We start from the raw sequence: 18,180 nt of genomic DNA, 5'->3' as shown, positions 1-18,180 counted from the left end.
TTTTGTGTGCTAAAAGCACTGCACACACATGGTACCTTTGGCCTGGGTTGCAGACATGGGGTGTCTGCCCAGACCAACAGAATGCACAAGAGGAAGGTGTGAAATCACTCACAACTGGCAGCTTTTATTTGCCACAGAGGCTGCTCATCCAGACTTTGTGACGTGGCCACATCCATTCACTGTAGAAATCTATCAGAGTGAGAAAAAATGATATTAGAGGAAAGACTTGGGCCTGAAGAAAGCAAGCAAGAGGGTTGGTTATTAAAATTCAGGGAAGATGATTGAAAAATAAATATCAGAATGCTCTGGAAACACATTTCCCAGAGCAACAAGCTTTGTAGGGCAACTTGCAGAAGCCCCTGCCCCCAGCTACTGTTTGTGTGCTGCAAACCCCATCCTCTCCAGGCAGATTGTAAAACAGCAGGAATATTCCCAGCACTGTCATAAATCAGAGCATTTACCTACAAAGAAAATATTTTATTCAGATGTCAGAAATCTCATTATCTGAGCAGAATGGGGGGAAAAAATAAAAAGAAACCAGGCTAATAAAGGTGAATATTTCATTAGTCATGAAGAATTTTTCTTAGGACTTTTTAAAGACAAAGGTGAGGAAATATTAGGATGAGAATTTATGAGAAATTATAATATAATTTGCAGGCTTGGCCAAAAGAAGGCTGTATTAAAGATATTAAACTTGCAAGAAGTTCCTTTTCCAAACTTGCCTCACCACAAAAAAAAAAGATACATTTTCCCTAAAAGCCAGATATGAAGATATGAGACCCAAGAATGGAGAAGAAACTGTTAAGACTTGGTTGGAATGATAGCTGACTTTTTTAATATTTATAATTACTATCTTCACAAAAGATTGAAGCACAGATTTTAAAAAAAATTGATTGAAGCTAAACACAACAGACACCAACCAATTTCCCCTTGCTCTCTACCACTAAAATCTGTTGAAGGATTTTTTTTTGGGTGAGGCACTCATTTCATATTCTCAAAGGAAAATAATTTTGTGGATTGTGCAATTTTTGGGTCACAGTCCAGATGTTGTGGAAAATTCTGATGAATGTTGGATAGACATTGGTTTTGGTAAAGGTGAGGGGAGTCTCTCCAAGGCGTCTCAGAGAGATTAAAAAATGAGTTGAATTCTCTAGCACTGATTCTGACTTTTCAGAGCTGTAATCAGATTTCTCTGGCCAGTTGTTTCTCCTTGAATCCATATGCCAGATGTTAGCCTGCACTGAGTACATCATTCTTAAATATTCCCACAGCATAAACCAAACCTATTTTGTTTAAATGCAAATAAGTCGCTGGATTTCATTACGTAACAAATTTTGCCTTGAGGTTGTGTGTAGTCTTTGAAAGTGACTGTAATGTATTCCAAGCTTTTAATATTCCTGTCTAATGTTTCTTTTTGTTTTTAGACTCTTTTTTGTTTGTCTGAAGTGGAAGAGATTATCTGTACTCTAACATAAGCCTCCACAATATCCCACCACACAAAGGTTATGGGACTGAGCCCTGGTTTCTCCACAAAATAAATAACTTTTGAACAAAAGGCCCCACTATGCTGTCAGCCAGAGCCTCCTTCCCTGCACTGCTGCTAAGCTGCAGTGGGTAACGTTACCTTCAGTAGCCACAGAGAGGGAGGCAGCTGCAGACACAGCCAAAAGTATCGGGATTAAAAACTAAAAATTCTGCACTTGGCCAAGCAAATTATTTTCTTGTAGCAGTGGGAACAGCAGGTCTCTCAGAGAAGCAGCTCCCAAACCTTGGGCAAAATTAGGATTCTGAAAGCAGTTACAGAGCAGGTTCCAAGAGCAGCGTGACTCAGGATCTCCATAAGGATGGAAGTTCTGTTTAAATGTGGCAGCCTCATAAAAGGACTTTTTGGTTTTGATCTCCCAGTAAGTTCACTGATAAACTCCTTGAGTGTTTGTTTAGGTCCCATCTGTAAAAATAACTTAATTGGGATGGAGTTTACAGGACAGTATTCTCTTTTCTTGTTCTATTATAATTTTCTGACCCTAATTTCCTGCTTTGTCATTTGGTTTGAATTGGACCAGTCATGAGAAAACCTTCCCCATAAGGCATAAGTTCTGTGTGTGGGAGAATTCTTTGTAGATATTTGTTCTGTGAATTGGAATAATAAACTATCATAAGACTACTATGGATTTGGAAGCTACTTTGGCCGGTGGCAGCGAGTTTGAAACTTTTATTTCATTATTGTTCATTTTTCAGTAATCCCACTGTGCAATTTCAGCTCATCCATTTGCTCTTTTTCCTTTGGTGAAAATGCAAAAAACCAGGTGCATGTTGCACATTATGGACTTGTGTTACTGACATGACTGGGCTTTGATTACATTCTGAATGAGCATTTTATAACACATCGTGAATGACTCAGACGTGGGATTAAATAATTCTATTTAGACATTGTAGAACAGATTAGCCTGAGTCTTGAATCAGTGCTTCCTGTTCCTCACAGAGACTCAGAGGTGCCGGATTCAGTGTAGACATGCCTTGGTAGGGTCCACTTAGGCTGTGACTGCTACTGTTGGCTGTACTTGCTAATATTCTGTAACATTTTCTCCTGAGGGGTTGTATTTACTTTTGGGGTTTTTTTCTTATTAGGCCAAGGAGTTTGGCATTTCCAGCACCAACAGCATGTTCTTCCCAAATCCACAATTTTAATTTTGTTCACATTTTAGCTTTCTAAAATCCTTTGCAATGTTTTTTAAAAGTTGTTCAGTTTGCAGCTTTTTTAAGATTGTGACTAAATGCCATTTTAAATTGCTTTTAAATGCTGGTTTGACACTCTTGCACTCAAACCAGCAGTAGTTATGTTGACAGTCTATGTCCACGCTTCTTGACATAAGCTGTGTTTATTGAGTGAACAGATATTGTAAACATTAGAAGGAAAAAAATCTAACTGCAGCTGCTTTTGTGGCACAGCAGGTTTTTAAGGCTGCTTCAGAAGCAGTGCTGGGGAATCAGGCACTGCCTTATTTATGATGTTAATGTTGTAGGAACACTGGCTTCAGGGGAGGGACTTTTCAAAGCTTCCAGCTGCTAAACAGCACAAGGAATGTGTGCTCCCAAGCTTTATTAGCTACTTTTGAAAACCCCATCATGTGGATCAGCCTGTCTGTAAGGATAGATACTTGCTCAGGCTACATTTGGATTAAATGGATGTCTAAGTGCAGAAGAGAAAAAAAAATACAGAAAATTTCTGGAATTAATTAAAAACATTGACTAAAATATGCTAATATAGATGGATATCCCAAAAGGAAAATGTTTTTGGATCTGGGTGAACATTGCTTGGCAAACTCAGTAATTGTGGTTATTGAACTGTGAGTTTTCAGATTCTGATCTGAAGCCCAGTGAAATAGAAGGAACTTTGACTCGGCAGAGTGAAATGCTTGGAGTCATTTCTGAGAGCCTTCCTTTCACTGAATAACTCGAGGAGTCTCAATGAAGTCTGTAAAATTAGTCATTTGGTGCCTCTAGGGATGCACTAATGAAAAACATCCTGACAAAGTAAACTCAGTTTTGTTCTCTGTGGTGCCAAGTAATAAGACAAGAGGCAATGGGCACAAAGTGATGCCCAGGAAATTCCACCTGAACATGAGGAAGAATTTCTCTCTTGTGCAGGTGACTGAGCACTGCCATGCCCAGAGAGGGCTTGGATGTGATCTTCTGGAGGGAATTTTCTGTGTCTGTTCCTGCAAAATTATTCAAAGCCAGTCAAAATATTTCAGAACCAAGTACTGGAAAATATATTCCATTTTGCATTCATCGACACATGAATGCTCTTCCCAGAGCCTGTGTTTGTTAGTAATTGTCAGTAAAATAATCTGAAATCAGGCTCTAAGTATGAAAGAGCAAGACCGTGTCAGGCATTGGAAAAATAACAAAAAAAATTCAAGAGTCTTGTAAAATTGTTATATAAATTGGTACTTTTCCATCATTACACTACATTGCAGCTAATCTTCTGTAAGTGTTCTTGCTTATTGCTTTTTTAATGAATGCCCTTCTCAGTTCTCAGTTAGGCTTTGTCTTCTGGTTTTAGGAGGGGCAGGTATTGTTACAAACACAGATGGTTTTGGTTTGTTTCCAAAGTTAAAACTATTAACTAAGTGTTGGCAGCTGCATTTACGATTTTATATATATTTAAATCCATTTTATGGCAAGAATTGTTTGTCCTAGATATAAGGGTGGGAGGTGCATCTGTAGCTTGTAACCTCATCAACCTTTTGGAGTTGAGTGGCAAGCAAGGCCTGGAAAGAACATTCTGACAAGAGCAAAGGGATTCTCCTGTTGAGAGATTCCCCTGGGAATGATGGCTTGGAATTGATATAACGCCAATACAAGTGTGGAAAATCTTATTTATTGGATTTTTCCATAAAACTGCTTTTCATGGCCCCTACAGACAGGCTGTGCAGGGCAGGCCTGCTGGAAGAGCATCTCCAAATGTTTGCTGTTCTGCTTGAGGGATTTTGAATTGCCAAACTAGTGGGGATTCCACTCTATCCCCTGACAAACCCTGGCCAGCAGTGTGACAATTACTAAACAAATTGCCTCCTGACCCTGCTGCTGGAGCTCTTTGGGGTGCCCCATTTAGGCCTGCAGCCCTCCCTTTCCGAGGTGCAGCATTCCCAGCCCGCTCATTCCCATCCCAGCCCTCAGGCACCGAACCTCTGCTCACTGCCAGCCCCAGGTCAGGTCAACACCTGCAGCATCAGAGGCCACATCCTGGTTTTTAAAACAGCATATTATTGAAAATTAAACACTTCAGAGAAAGCGATATTTAAAAGCACCATCAGCCTGGTGTGTCTTTATGTCCACCTTTCTGGTGTCAGGGTTGTCCCTGTGTAAACTTGCAGTCCTGGGCTTTGTCAGGTGTTTTGTACGAAGTTAAGTCACTCCTTTAACTCTCCTGATAGGGGGGGAAATACTGAAAGACTTGACTTCTTTTTTGTTGTTCTACCATGCTTTAAATATCTCAAATTTCTTTGTTTCCTCAAGAAGCCTTCCTTTACCTGTTTGGGAAACAAAAATACAATACATGTTCCTGTACCATTCTTGGAAACTTCCTGAGGGGAGATATGTGGCTCTACGGCCTTCCTATGCCCTCCAATTTAACTTATTTTATGCAGATATCAGGAAGGTACTTCTTTATTCAAGATGCTAATACATTTGTATGTTTAAAACCATTTTAAAAGGGAGAGAAAATGTACTAGTAAAAAATCAATACTCTGCATTGCTGGTTTATTTGAAGTTGTGGGAGGTTTATCTCTCTCTGGCACAATTTTTCAATTAATGTCTTCCAATATTTAGGAATGAGGAGACAATGTGACCTGTTGATTGGTTCTGAAATTCTCTCAATATATTACAGTCTCATAATAATTTCTGTTTACTTTGAAGCTTGTTATAAAAACTTTCTTCTGTTTCCCATTTTTAAAAGCTTGCATTTATTTCATAAGTGATTCTTTGCTTTATAACAGACACGTTATAGAGCTGTTCTTAAATGTCCTTTATTATGCTTTTGAAATTTATATGAATGCTGAAGTGAGTTAATATAGTTGATGATTGCTCCTAATTTAAAAAAAGGCTGCATGGTATAAGAACATAAAACCAGAACTATAACCAGAGGTTTTGCTTTAAGGAACCTGTTAAGTGCTCATCACTTTATGATCTTCTTTTTTCCTGAAAAGTAAATGATGATGCTTCTGAAATTAACCTCCAACCTCTAAAGCCAACCTCCCAGTGGCTTTAGAGAAGAATAAATTCACAAATATCTCCTTCAGCAGATTGCATTTATCAGTTTTTCCATCTCTTTTCAAGATGAAAGGTGAAACAGTCTGACTTGACACAAAGAAATAAGTCCTATCTTCTCTTTGAATTGTTTGCCAAGGAAATAATGGGCTTATGGGGTTTACCTGTGCAATACTGGGTTTTGCTGAGAACAGCAGCTTTCCATGAAGTTCACAGAAATATTTGAAATTTAGACACATCTTGGTGTTGCAGGGAGGGAAGGGATTCTTGTTTGAATAAACTAATTCTGAAATGTGTTCTGCAAACACATCCTTAAGATGCACAGCAAACACTGCCCCATTATTCCAGGCGTCCCATCAGGACTTGTTTGGTCCCCCCCGTCACACGAGTCACCCTGCAGCTGATGTGAGCCAGGAGTGCAAACAAAGACCCTTTTAATCACAGCAATTCTAATTAGTTCTCCAGTTTCCCATCAAATCTTCTACAACAGGTAGACTTAGCACTGACTGGCTCATTCCTAAACCATCTGACTTCTTGTAGAAGACTACTGAGATGTCTCTAAAGTTCTGGTGTTGTAAATGCTCCTCATTTAGGCTGCTCCATGATCAACAGGCCCATTGTGATTAACCAAAGTCTGAAATCTTTCTTCCTTTTCCATTTCTGAATGGAAAGGCTTCGTGCAAGAGGGGAGTACAACAACATGGGTATCTTCAGATTCCCTAATCCATGTCAGAAATCCTGTGACTCAAAAGCTGTTTGTAAACTCGTGGGTGTGAGAAGCATTCTGACATATGGTGGCCACATTCAGTTTTTAGGCCCAGAAGGGGCAGAATGCGGAGTGAAGCTGTACCAGAAAGGGTATTTCTCACAGCATCATTGGGGTTCTGTTGTCTTCATCCTCCTAAAATTCATCTTCCTTGCTCACTTTCTCATGGACATCAAGTTCATCAGAAGAAAACCTTGAAACAGCATATGGCATGAGTAACATTTGTTGTAATTTAAGGCTATTCAAGTAGCCAAGAGAGAAAGCAGTTACTGCCTTTCTTTTTTCACTTTAAACAGAGCTGACAACTGCTGCCTTGTGCGTCCTCCCCCATTGTCTGTTCTTTACATTAAACCAGTTTTTCTCTGCCTGCAAAAGTGTTTGAAATAATTGTATAGACAATCCTTTTTAAACCAAGTATGCACATATTCATGCAAGCACAGCAAAGAGGAGAGAGCAGTGTTAATTAAATTTAAATTAATTAAAGGTGAGACTAATTTTTATTTGATTGAAAGAGCAGACTAGCATGGACACATTGCACAATAAATCCAAAAAATTCTGCATAAGAACTGGAAAATGTGGAAAGCCATGGGCAGAAAACTTTCATATTTTGACTCTGCTCTCACAAGCACATTTGCATGACGTTTCACCATCTTTATTGTTCTTCTGGGCTCGCTCTTTATTTGCTGAACATTCTTTTTAGACAGGGTACAGCAGAAAAGGAGGGATTATTTCACACATCTTTCAAGCAATACTGTTCCCCAAACCTTTCAATGCTCTTGCTGTTCTGGTGCCAGTGTGGTGCTGTGTGTCCCAGGTTCAGTTTGTGGCCAGGCACCATCCCAGCCTCTGCACTGTAGTTATGCCAACGTGCCCAGTTATTTCCCACCTTATGAGATGGCAGCAACACAAAGAACTGCAGAAATCCGTTCTATCCCTTCTACAGGGCTTTCATATCCCTAGGGAAAAATCCACCCCCTTTTGTGGAAGTAGGATTTGTGGTTAAGGGAAGACTGATGGTTCATTTTGACACATTTTGATCAAAGCATTTATAAAGTTCTTTTTTTGCTTTGATGCACCTTGTTCTGAGTTAAAGGTGTTCATGCAGATAAGCCCCAGGCATGAAGGATTTGGCCCTACTGAGGATCTCGGTGAACAATGGGTAAAGCCAGGAAAGATTCTGTTATTTTTCAAAGTTTTGAATTAAGTCTCAGTGGAAGCTTACATTTTGGGCATCCCTACTCTAGTGAATTTTGCTGCTCCTTCCTTTCTGTCAATGGAGCCAAATGCTCTCTGCCCAGAGAAAGCTGCCAGGGGGCCAAGGAAGTGGTATAACCTGTATCCACTTGTGAGATCATGTTTTGGGGCTTGAGAGGGAGCCAAGCTCAAGAAAGATACTGCAGAACTCATAGAGAGTGCCAGGTACTGCTGGGAGCCCTGGGGTGCTGCACAAACCTGAGGCAGAGCCTGAGAGCTCCGGGTTAGCCCAGCCTGGGGCAGGGGCTGCAGGGACTGGGCAGTGGCCTCATGCCTGGCTGGGGTGGCTCTTGGGGGCCCATCAATGCCCAGTGACAGACAGCCTACAGCAGGGAACATTCTTCCAAGTGAGCATGGTCAAACACAGCACTTAGAGCCTGAGAGGAGCTGTGGAAATTTTCAAAATTTACAGGGCAAGGTCCTGAGCAACCTGATCACAACTTGAAATTTTCTCTAGCTTTGAAGATAGCTGTGATATTGAACCGGATTACTTTTAAAAGTTTCCTCTAAAATATTCATCATTTTGTAATTCTAACATGATACAGCATGTTTAGAAAGATTTTTTCCTTTTAGCTGTCTGGTTCACCATGTAGTCCCAGAAATGGCTGTTTAAGCACAGGTGTAGGGGCAGTAACTGTGGCATTAAAAAAAAAAAAAGAGAGATGAAAAGAGAAGAAAGCAGCAGCCAAAGGAATCCTCCTGGACAGGTTTGGGTGCTGGACACATAGAAAGTGGGGGTGTCACCCCAAGCACTCCTGGCATTTGTCCTTAACTTCTGCTTTGTGCCAAGGGCACCACCACGGCACTGAGTGTGGATCACTTTCCTCATGGGCACCATATGGGAACCAGGGATCAGACCAAGATCATGCTTGCAGCACTAATTGCTTAAATCTGCCAGGGATTGGCAGCTCTGCATGGGAAGGTGTCGGGAATGGTGTAAAAGGCCTGGGCCATGTACAAAGACCAGGGTGGATCAATATCAAAACTCCACGTCCCAGCTTTCCTACAAAACAATATCAAAATCTTAATCCCTAATTCTGATAAACGTTTCCTTGTCATGGTTCTATCCATTACACCAGTCCTTACATCCTAATTAAAGCCCAGCAATGTGTAATCCTATAGCTCTGTATTTAAAAGACAGACAGAAAGAGAAAAAACACTGCACTAATCACATTGGAGAAGGGAAGGAAGCACATATGGAATGCACATGTAGGTAAGTATGTAGGGAGGCATATTGAGAATCCTTCAGAAATAAGGAAATAACTGAAAAAATGTTGTAAATACTAAAAGTTAACAATTCCCAATATAAATCTTATTTATTTTTTTAAAGGCAATAAATCAAGGGTGTATGTTCAATTTTTAAGTCATTCTTGGACTTTAATAAGCTGGGGTTCAAAGCAGGACATATGGAGTTTTCTTGTATGCAATAATAGGACTCACTAAAAACCTACACAGTGACTGAAAATCATAATTTCTGAACTGTTCTATTCCAGATGTCTGTACTGGTAAGCCCATGAGCACAAACCAGTACTGGGATGTTGTCTGCCTGTGCTTTTGTCTGCTACAGGAACAAATGTTTGCATCTGGACTAAGTCTGCTCCACTGCTGCACCTGAGGGAGGAAAGCAGGATTTCTCCTGGCCTTACTATTAAAAAATACTTTTCCTTAATTGAAGCAGTTTATAGTAATTTAAAAGTGTATGATGAGCACTTTTTTCCTTCTTCCTTTTCCCCATTTTTCTCATTGCTCTCATCTTCACCATAAAAGAAAGGCCAAAAAGAGAGTGGCTCAGAAGAGCAGATGAAGTGGCTGTTTCCTGAGGGGTTTTTTTCTGTTTTGAAAAATCCCAAACCCTCAGTACTGGCAGTGTGAGGCCTGGGAGCATTGCACTTTTGAGAGGAAAAGCTGCTTTGCTGAACTAGAACAAAACAGTTGTGGACTTGCTGTGATCTGTGGCTTTGGGGGTCGATGCTGTCCCTAGATTTAGTTCTATCAGGTGGGATGATCCCAGGAATTCTGTAATTGGCAGAATAATGGCTGGAAAATGCAACTAAAGGGTTATTTCTATTCTTGTGCTGTCAAAGGTGGATAATTCCTTATTCCTCCCCCAAAGCAGACGGGAAGAGGATGAGTAGGTGGGAACAGGAATGACAAAGCTGAGCGTGAGGAGTGTGTGTTCTCCTCTGTTAAACTTTGCTTGCAGTCTGTCCCCCACAGACTGACACCGCAGCTGAAGTCTCTGCTGCCTCCAGAGGGCCCAGGGAAGGCTGGGTGGCTGAAGGAGGAGGGAATGGCACCACCAAGCTGCAGGTCCAAGCAGGAATTTGCTCTTGGCTGTAGTAGTTTTGTTTCCAGTAATTCATGCTCTGGGCTGCTGGTTGAGCCCATCCCTCTGTGTGTCTTTCCCGCTCCACTTTCTTGTTTATTGGATCCTAAACACCAAAGATTTTCTCAGAGTGTGTGTGTGTGTGTGTGTTGGGAACAGCCTGGATGCTCTTGTAACATGATTGCAAATGGGATGATGCGCCCTTTTCCCCTTTCCCATTTCCATGTTGGTAACTAAGCCAACACTTTTTTGTTTGGTTGGGGTTTTTTTAACATGAAGCTAGAATGGAAATGCTGGCTTCCTTTCACATTCCTAAATAAACCTCCAACTTGTACATAACAATACTAGATAAAAACTGAATTTTTATTCTCTTAGCTTCCTAGGTAGAAGAAGAGGAGGATACTGAAGGTTTTGGGCTTTGATAATCAATTTTTTTGGAAATTCATCATTTGCAGTCCTTGCCAGGTTATAGACTTTTGGGGTTTTTTCTCTGTTATCCTAAATAGAAATTGCATTTCTATTTTGCCTGGTAATTCCCAAGTCTGGACTGAACCTGAACATAAATTTTGGTGCTCAAATGTGTAAGGGGTGCAAGCAATTTCAGCTGCTTAATTTCAGTTGTATTTTTCCAGAAAGGTCATCTCACTCCTACTGAATGTCAGAGATATATTTGTTTTATCAAGAGTGCGTATAAACGCAGATCCTCCCTTCCAGTTGAGGTTGCTCAGGAAATTAATTAATTAGTGATGTCTAAATCTTACTGTGTTCAGTGAAAACACTACAAGGTTCTGTGTCTGGCCTTAGAAATGATGTTATTTAAGATTTAGGGAACTACTTTTGGTAGATATGGTAGATACTCCTTCCTGGAGTGGGAAAGATCCTTTCATGGAAATCACCAATAAGGCAAAAATGCCTGAAGTACATGAATAGAAGTTACTGATGGCACTGAGCCAGGATAAATTCCTGCTTTGCTCAGGTTTGCTCGTCCTGCTGCGCTCCTGTGTAACCCCATCCCTGTGCAAGCACTGTCAGTACAGAACCCACCAGCTCCATGCCTCAGGGACATTTGCAGGCATTAAATTCTGCTCTGGAGGCTAACAAAGCTCCTCAGGACAGCTACTTCCCTCTGTCCCTGCTGCTGCAGATGAGTAATGACAGGCTCTTGTTTATTCTTCTGGACATGCACTTCTCGAGAGCAGCGTTTTTCCCATGCCTTGACAGCGTTTGTGGGTCTGTCCCAACTGCATTCAAGAGAGGCTGGACACATACACAGTATTGCAAGCTGCACTTGAATTCTGCAAGATATGACATAGTAAACAGCCAAAAAAATTAGATAAAATCTGATCCCCGGAATGCTGCAATTGCCTCAGAGATAGAACAGTTTTGTGGGGAAAGGGGTTGGTTTCCAGTTGGTGAACCTGGGGAAAGCTTTGCCTGTTTCACAGCCTCTGTTGGCTGTTGGTGAAACAGAAGTGGTGACACTGATTTCTGTGCCTTGCTTTGAGAGCTGTGGATAAACTCTGGGATGTAAGAGTGAGATAATCCTGTCCTCCCAGGCTGTACAGTAGAATCTCTGCAGTTCCCAGGGGAGCTAAATAGGTTCACTCCTGGCAGCATTTCAAAAGTAAACAGCCATTTCTGCTTTCCTCTGTGTATCTTTGTCTGCTAAAAATTGTATTTACGTACTGGAGGAGTGCCATTGTTTCCAATAGATGTTATGACTAGCACTGAGTATTCTGAGGATGAGGTGTGCTACAAAAACAACTGAGTGAAGCTTTAAGGGCTGGACACACCGTACAACTGTAACTGAACATGATTGCCCTTAACAGAAAAATGAAATGCAGTCATTACTTCTGTCCTGTTCTACAGAACAAAAGTACAGATGAAAAAGGTAATTTGGGTATTTAACATCCTTGCCCAGTTTTTCAAATTTTCGCTTAAAACTTCAAGAATTACAAAAGTTGGATTTTCAAAAAAATAAAGTCATAAAAAGGCAACACAGCCAGAAACTTCATTATGCCAAAGATTTTTACCTAAAATCAAGACTTCAGATTACTGAAAAGCTTTTATTACTAGACAGCCACAGACCATGTCCTGCCTGTCAGGTATTGTAGTTTAAATTGAACTGATTTTGCATTGTCTTCAGTGATTTTGGGGGGTGGTTTTGCATGCAAAAACTGTAGCAGAAGGTGTGAAGTGGTATGTTGTAACAGTGTGTGAAAGTACCTTACGCAAGCATTTGGATAGCTGTGCACATATTCTTGGACCAACCTCTAAATCAGTTAAGTCCAGATCATTCATGAATCACAAATCATTCCCATATGAGGACTTCTTCACTAGAATGATAAATAAATCTCCATAATCAAACCCAGGACTGCCACCTGCCTGCAGTGCTGGTGTCAGAGAAAAGGGACAAAGGAGAACAGAAATGAAATTTTAATCACGCGAATTGTTCTTGACAAATTTGCTGAGACTCCCTGCAACATTTCTGCTGCTGCTGCATCATAGAAGGATATTTGGTGTCAGTGAGGAGTCAAGTCTCCCATGGGACTTATTTTCACCATGGGGGGGACTTTGCCTGACTTCCAAGAGGGAAAAATCCAGAGTGTAGACGCTTTACCTGTGGGAAGGTAGAGTGTGAAAATGCTAAGACATGGATGGTCAGTGACAGAGGCATTTTGTATTTATGGGCAGTGACAAGAGTGAAGTCTCTGGCTGCTTCAAGACAGCTACAGGGAAAAACCCCAAGCTTGGATACTTTTGGCAGTGCATCTCAGCCATAAACTTCTTCCTTTACATTGACTAAGCTGCCATTTTCTATGAAATTGTAACAGAAATGAATTTATTTTATTATACTTTTTAGATGTACTTACTATTTTTAGGAGGGAAGGCCTGCATAAAAAGCTGTTTAGTTAGGTAACATGTTACATTTTTATTTTAGTCTGGCACATTTCTGAAATTCCAGGCATTTTTGGCTTCCTGTAGAAAGCAAACTTCTGCCTTTTAGGCAAATGCTGTGAGTGTTTGAACTTTTCAAACTTTCTTCTGCTTATGGCCACTTTTGACAGATGTCTGTCTGAGTTAATAATCTTAGATATCCTTGAATGCCTGGTTCAGTATAAGCAGATCATCGAATAACAGAAAGTTCCTTTACAGGTCTGCCCAAAATCACCCATCCACCAATGTTTGTCATGACTCAAGGCAGCCTCCCTGTTTCCACCAAAATCCTCTGAATAACCAGGATTTTCTAGGGGGAGAAAAGGAAAGAACTGAGTAAATATTAGTAAATTAGTAAATTCTGTGAGGAATTAACAGAATAAACATAATTTGAATAAAAGGTTCATTTAAAAGGATACAAATACAGGTCAGACTCCTTTAAACCTGTTTTCAAAAAATGAATGGCTTAGTGTTCCTATGGCTGTAATACATAAACTTTGTGTGATGTCACATAGGCTTTCCTCTCCTTAATTACCTGAAAGGCAGGTTTTTATTAATGGTATGGCTTGACTTTGAGCAGGGTCTCTCTGTACAGAAGAGGCACAATACAGCAATGGACAGCAGAACTGGGTTTGTCTGTAGTTTCAAGGAAAATGTTTTGTATTTGAGAAATTGGAACAATGACTCAATTCCAGTACCATTAATATGATGCTGGTAACAGAAAATGGCAATAAATAATGGGAATAATGTCTTTCTAATGGATCTATGTCTAAACCAGCTGATTATTTAAAAGCACATTTCAAGTGCTAACAATATATCAAGCGATCATATTCCTTGTTAATCATGAGGGATTGAGCTGATAGCCATGATTTTGACAGAAAAATGAAAAATTTCAAGAATTTTTCAAGATATCAATGTTATGCTATTTTATGCAACATGAAATGTTTCTGAGGCTTTTAAGTGAAAATCATAGTTGATAAACATCTTAAGATTGCTTTCCAGATGCGGGATCTGCAGACAATGGAATCTGCAGTAGGAGAAGCAGATGAAGCACAAAACTGGTGTGTAAACTACTCACTGTTTACAAACAGAGGAGCACTTGAAAAACAGGAGTTGACAACTTAGGTACATTTTGGATGGCTGAGGTTCTAGTTCACACTATTAGACAACCCTGTTATAAAAGTGCTGCTTAAAAAAAGTAATACCTTATTCAGGCCATTGAGGAAAGACACATTTATCAAGAATGCTGGCAGTTGTGCAAAAAAAGAGGAAAAAATTAGTTGTTGAAAGATTGTACTGAAGCTCCTCTTGCTGCAGCAGAGGTGACAGATGCTGGAGGCTTCTCACTTTAGACACTGTAGCTGTGCCATGTTCTTTCTTTATCAGCATTTCTTGAAAATCAGGAAAGAGGAGTTTTGAACTCATTTTCTTCCAATAAGCAGTGTTTGTTTTGAAATTGGTGTTTTTCACACAGTGAGAGAGGCACAGTAGAAAGAGTTTGGCAACGGACATTGCCTTTCTAAATAAAATAAATCATAGTGCTGCATATGTGGAAATAAAGGCTTTGAGAACTGTTATGAAGGCAGTGCATGGAACTGGTAAAACACGTGGACTCCCTTTGCTCTGTGGTACTTGGGAGAACACATTTGCAACATCAATGAAATAAACACTGGTGCAGTAAAACGCCCTTGTCAGGAATCCTTGGCTTGGGTAGCACAGTTCATGGAAGTTCATCTCCTGAGACAGAGCCTGGTGCCCACACTGTGCCTTCCCTGGCGAGCACAGCCTGGCTGGTGCCACCTCCTGGGCTGGCCCTAAGGAGATGTGCAGGGTCCTACACCAAGGGGCACCTCAACTCAACTCAAGCAAGTGGGATGTGCATTTCAGTATTACTGGTCCCAGTAGCAATATTGAGACATTTCTGAGCACCTGGCCAAGTGAACACCATGGACATTAGTTTGATTTTTGGGGTTTTTTCAGGGAATGTGCATTGCCAGTGAGTTTTTCATGCCACTTCATGCCCCTTTCATGCTACAGTTCCTCAGTTTAGATTGGTAATAACATGTCAGTGTTCTTTTAAAATGTTTCTGACCCAGAGGCACACAGGGAGCCAAGCAGCCAAAGCAATACTGGGTTGTTCCAAGACACCCAATGTGTGCCTGAGTGCACAGCTTTGCTATATCTTGGCTCTGCTCTGAATCACCACCAGAACCAAACACTGCTTGCTGTGTGCATGACCCTCTGTGTACTTTATGGTAGTATTTTAGGGACTTTTTGTTCTTTGAAAGTAATTAGAGGTGCAGAGACAGTTCCATCAAAAGACATTGATTCTTCACTGTTCCCAAAGAGGAGCAGAAGCATTTATAAGTAAAAATGTTACTTAGAGAGAAGCATGGCTTAGGACTGGCTCTGCAGGGATCTTAACACAAACACAGCTTTGGGTTTTGCCCTTGTGTCAGTGTCTGCAATAAGAGCCTGAGTAATTTACCCAAGATCCCATAGAGAGATAGCAGAATCAGAACTCTGATACGGGGTTATTGAACTCTGGTGCAGGATTTCCTCTCCTCCAGTTCTCATTTTTCTTCTGTGCTCCTGCAGATACAGAGTATCCAAGCTCTTTGGAACTTTGCTTAAAGGAAGAATGTTAATCAAAGACAACCCTTGGGAACTGGTACAGGTGTTTTGGATGTATTAATTCATGAGCAGATTTGTATAAAGAAAATTTTTACATTTAATAATTCAAATGCTTAGGTTTAATCTGGTTCTCAGTTGTAGTGTCTTAAAACCACTGAAAATGTGACCTTTAGCTGACCCATGACTATCCAAATTGACACCAGAAGGAGCTGGAAACTGACTTCATTGTGACATTAATGGATTCCTCTTCTGTGATCAATATGGGGAAACAAACTACAGATTTAAAAACCATCTCTTTGGGATCTGCATCTTAATGATATCAGAATTGAATAAATATATGCATAGTTCCAGGAATCTTCTAATGGAGCCTCTGGGCTTTGATTTTTACATCTGCTTTTCTGTGGTTTTGTAGCTCACCTCGTGCACTAGCCATTCAATATATATTTTATATTGCTACAATAGTTTGCACATTTATTTTTTAATGACAAAAGGCTCCCACCCTCTCCACATCTGCGTTGGAAGCATTTGCATAACTGAGGGCCTGCAGTGGTAAATGAAGGCAGCTCTTCTCTAGAGCAATATAGATTGCCCGGCCTGGAACACCAAAGGGAAGCAGTGAGACACTAAAACATTTCCAAGTTCAGTCCATTCTTTGTGGTGGGGTGAGAGGAGTAATTGTAAAAACAAGACAGCTAAATCAAAAGGTACTATTAAAAAAATTACAGTTATTATAATTTGTTGCAGCAGAGCAAAGATTTACTGGAAAGCTGTGGCAAAAGTACCATTAATAAAACACATAAATACTCAGTAATCTAAGGGACAGCTGTTTCACACTCTGAGAAACAGCTTCAGCAGAAATGATTACTTAAGAAATGTGACTTGTAGTCTAAAGGAATTCCCATTGTAACAGGTAAAAAAACACCTCACCTTCTCAAAGATTATTTCATTGTTTAACATGTTGGCCCTTCAGCATCTACATTATCTTGTCCATATAGGATTTTTTAAAAAATATTTATGGGGAAAATGGAGTCTGAATGTCAAAGTCTTCTAATCTTTATTGTTAAAGAGCTCAAACTTCAGTCAGTTCCATTTATGTTGCTGGAGACATCTGCAGGAAGTGTGAGCCAAGATATCCACTTACCAATGACCACTGATAGCACATGGTAAAGATATTTAGATCCCTAAAGTAACACAGAGGTGCACAAGGAGTTTTTAGACCTACACATCTCCCTGATTTCTGAAAGTGGTGCGTTCAGGAAATGACCAGCACCTGGTCTGTTATAAAATGGATCCCACTGAAATAAAAGGAAGGAACTAATCCAGAGGACTTAGATAAGGGGAGGGGTGTTTGATGTGAACACTGGGGCCACTCCAGGCCAGTGGAAAGAGCCCAAGGCTTCAGAGAGATGTTTCCCATGGCAAAACTGGAGCCAAGGCTTGAACCTCATCCCAAACCTCTCTTGAAGCTCAGTTGTGCTACCCACAATCTGCATGGATCCCTCCTTTGCAGAGATAGCTTTGAAGTGCACATCAAGGCACATCTGTGCTCTAAAGCACTGCTGAAAACCTTGGAAGTCAAACTGCTCCTTAAAATGTACTTTTAAGCAAAGTTTGGAAGATACTACTGCAAGGTAAACAGAGGATGCAATATGCTTTGTTTAACTTGCTTAGCATTTCAAATCTCTCAATCCTGACATTTCTTTGTAGCATAAAGCTCTCCAGATCAGGTTATATATTATGCATTGTAAAACTCTAGTAGTGAAAACAAACATTGTTTCCAGAGTCATCTGTTTGCAATTTTCCTTGATTACTCTTCCAATAGATTTCAAGCTGTGGATTGAAAGATTTAATGCTCACATGGATAGAATTTGTTCCTTTTCTAATGATGACTTTTAGTTACATTACTCAGTCTTAAGTCAGCCTGCATTTCACTTTTGTCAAGACAAACGATTTTGTTGTCTTAAATCAAATTCTCATGATTGTCCTCAGCAATCTGTCACAGCAGAGTTATTTTTGCCTGGCTGTTCTGACAGCCAGCTCCTAAAAACAGCATCTGAGTTTGTGTGAACGATGTTGGATGGTGCCAGTGGGGGATCAATGTAGGGATGACATAAAGGAAAAGGATCTGTAGATGAACTTGGCTTCCAGGCATTACAGGAATTTTGCACCTAGGGAGAATCAGAATCAACAGAATGGTGTCCCCAAAAGCAGGCACAGCAACAAGGAGCCATTTACTGTAAAGGACAGGGCGTGGGATGAGCTCTGCTCTGGGGATGGGAACAGTCACCCAGCAATGGAGGAGGACAAGGCCCCTTCCAGCTTTGGTGTCCCCTCAGACTGTCACTGTCTGACTGTCACTGTCTGTCACTGCCTGTCACTGCCTGTCTGTCACTGCCTGTCACTGTCTGACTGTCACTGCCTGTCACTGCCAGACTGTCACTGACTGTCCCTGCCTGACTGTCCCTGCCTGACTGTCCCTGTCTGACTGTTA

The sequence above is a fragment of the Melozone crissalis genome, unplaced genomic scaffold (genome assembly GCF_028551555.1).
Source record: "Melozone crissalis strain CALT ecotype California unplaced genomic scaffold, PUWL_Pcris_2 ptg000017l_1, whole genome shotgun sequence".
Classification (NCBI taxonomy): domain Eukaryota; kingdom Metazoa; phylum Chordata; class Aves; order Passeriformes; family Passerellidae; genus Melozone; species Melozone crissalis.
This window is presented reverse-complemented; position numbering follows the sequence as displayed.